Source organism: Glossina fuscipes, unplaced genomic scaffold (assembly GCF_014805625.2).
Source record: "Glossina fuscipes isolate IAEA_lab_2018 unplaced genomic scaffold, Yale_Gfus_2 74578, whole genome shotgun sequence".
Lineage (NCBI taxonomy): Eukaryota > Metazoa > Arthropoda > Insecta > Diptera > Glossinidae > Glossina > Glossina fuscipes.
Window position 1 is genome coordinate 31,959 of NW_024004429.1, and position 3,047 is coordinate 35,005.

Sequence of the window (3,047 nt, forward strand, 5' to 3'; positions counted from 1 at the left end):
AAACTAAAAAAACAATAAGGTATTTATAGCAAAGTGTATGTATATTTGTATGTGTTTGTTTGTTTTAAAGGAGATTTTCCCGTTTGATTAAGATCGAATAAATGAAAAAAACAACAAAAAAAGTAAATAAATATCGTCGTCTGTAACGTCTTTGCTTTCAATGAATGAATTTTATGAAAAGATTAATATATATTATGCAGTGAATAAAAATGTTTCCACATTTTTCAGTAAATACACTTAAGATAAGAATCAACAAAGCTTAAGACCTAACAGCGGTTTGCGTAAACGGGTGTATACATATGTGCTTACGAATGTCGTCACATATGCACTATCTATTAAATGAACTTGTGTGCCTTTATCAAAAAGAGAAACGTGTAAAAAGTGTTTTTAAAAATTAATTTAACCTAGTTATGTACATTACTCGTTAAATTATTTTAAGTGTTTGTGGAAACTGCGGTAAATTTGTCGATAGTTTCTTAGAAAATATTGTATTTTTAAGACTAATTAATCCTTTAATTTTAATTTAAAAAAGAAAAATTAAAAGAATTTCTTTATATACACATATATAAAATCTATACAATTTGAATTGAATTAATTTCCTTCGTTTTTTATTAGGTAGTTTCGGGGCTAACAAAATGAAATTTCACAAATTACTCTTAAGCATTCCTAATTTTTAAATATAATCTTTTCGAATTATTTTCGTAAGGAATTCGTTTCTTCGCGGGTACATGATCGATCTTTTGAGGCAATTAAGTACGCGTACAGTACGTTCATGTCTCTAAAAGGTGCACAGCGCTGATTAGCCAGCTGCACCAATCGAAAGAAACGATAGTTAACGACGATACACAAAAAGTGCTGAAGTGTACTTGGTCAAATACTGTTACGCTAGAAAATCGGTTTACGGTATCTTTTGCGCACATTGTATACATCTTATATGCCCGCACTATTGAATTAAAAAAATGGCTATTTCATTAGGTTCCATCAGGTTGTACTATACAATATACAGCAGGGGCATAGAAAGAAGAAAAATGTAAGGTGTCAAAGGAATATACGCTCGCATTACGAAATTTTTGAATTCACAAAATGTTCGTAACCACCCTACGGTCGAGACGCTCGTTCCGGCTTTCAAGGAAGTGAAGACGATGTTGCAACTGGATCTTACGACCTGAATATGGTCTATTTATCAATAAAAGACTAATCAAGAACTGCAAAATATCGCTCATCGTCTGCGCATAGTTGCGATAACTTGTACTCAAGCCTCGAAATCTGATTATTCCACCTCATGAGCGTGTTTATTACGGAAGTAATGTCCGTATTATTTTTTTATGCGTCTGAATTTGGAATCGTCACGCGATTTAGCGAGTGGCCGATTGATATTATCGAAAGTTCACACTGCCTCTATGCAGCGTGGGCCGAAGTCCGAAACAAGCCAGATAGAAAATTTGCTATATTCAGCAGCCAACATCACTTTTATATATATCCGATGTTGATGTTGATGTATAACAATTCAAACATAATAAGAGGCGTTGTTTTATTTACACAATTTGTACATATTCTGCAAACACCCGCAAGGTATCTTGTTTGATATTTTATAACAAGAGTAACAAAAGAATTACATTGGATGTAGGGTAATTGAATGATCGGGCTTGTCCAATTTTAACGATTTTATTTGTTAAGCATTTATTTCGTTAGTATTTCAAATTGGTTTTGAGAGATTCATATGGACCTTCATCGAATTTTTTTTTGCAATCCTTTGTCATCGACATTTAAGCGTCGTTGATTATATTCTTTTTCTTAACGTTGCCTGATAATTAATTTATTTGGTGCAATCTTTAATTAAGTACTTTTTTCTTGGGAATTTTAAAAATCCTCGTTTGTATTCAGCTTAGTAGCCAAACATCATTATTTAATGCTGAAGAGGCTCTTTTTATGCATTTGCGTAGCGTTTCCGTAAGCAACTATTTCTGGGAGTGACCCTAAACCGGCCTCTTTTTCTTATTTTATTTCCGAGGCCAAGAGACTGCCAATCAGATTAGATTATGTCTACGATGTATTTAAATTTACCTATTTGTTTAAATTTTATGTTTAAAGTTTTATTTCATATAAGTTTGAGCTACAAGACAGCGTCGATTAAACAATCGAACTAAATTAATAAGAAAATCAATCCCTAGATCAAAACCGTACTTCACTGAAAAGTGTTTTGATTTTACATTCTGTTAAATGATTAATGAATGTTTCATTAATGCTGTTAGAGAGTTTTCGTGCATTAAGGATGTGTATAAAGCAGGGATTTATGAAGAAGCTGTTCATTGGACCCAAAGAGGCCTTGCATCAATTAAACTATTTATGTGTGAAAGGTTAAATGAATTACCTTTCTTAACATAACACAAAAATGTTTAGTTTAATTTTTCAGGCGTGGTCTAGACCTTAAAATACTTTAAGTTTGCCATACCTAGCTTTTTATACCCGTCACCGAAGGATGGGGGATATATTTATTTTGTCAAAACGCGTGCAATGCCCAAAAGGAATCACCAGAGACGCCGCGAACTATATATATTCTTGATCAGTATCAAATTCTAATTGGATTTAAGTATGTCTGTCTGTCCGCCTATGTTATATCTGTTGTAACCATTCTTCTGGCCGTAAAAATTAAGCTATACACTTCAAATCTGCAAAAACATTGGAAGTTCTTGCACGCACGTTGGTGTTGAAAATGGATCAAATAGGTCGAAGGACAGGCCCACAGCAACACGTAAACTGAGAACACCACCGTTTTTTAAAAGGAATGAAAAATTGATTTATTGCTCATGACCCATAAACTATGTATAAAATTTGAAGGCATATTCTATGGGCGGTGCTGTAGCATTTCTGCACAAACATTGAAAAAGTTGACCACGCCTACCCAATATTATAGTGTATCGAAATTTAATTTTTTTTTCAACACCTTTATAACGTGCAGAAACAAGCTTCAAAAGCCTTATAAAATATATAAATTCCTGCTCACTTTAGGATTTGCAATGCACCTAAGTATATCCGCCTATTCGTTT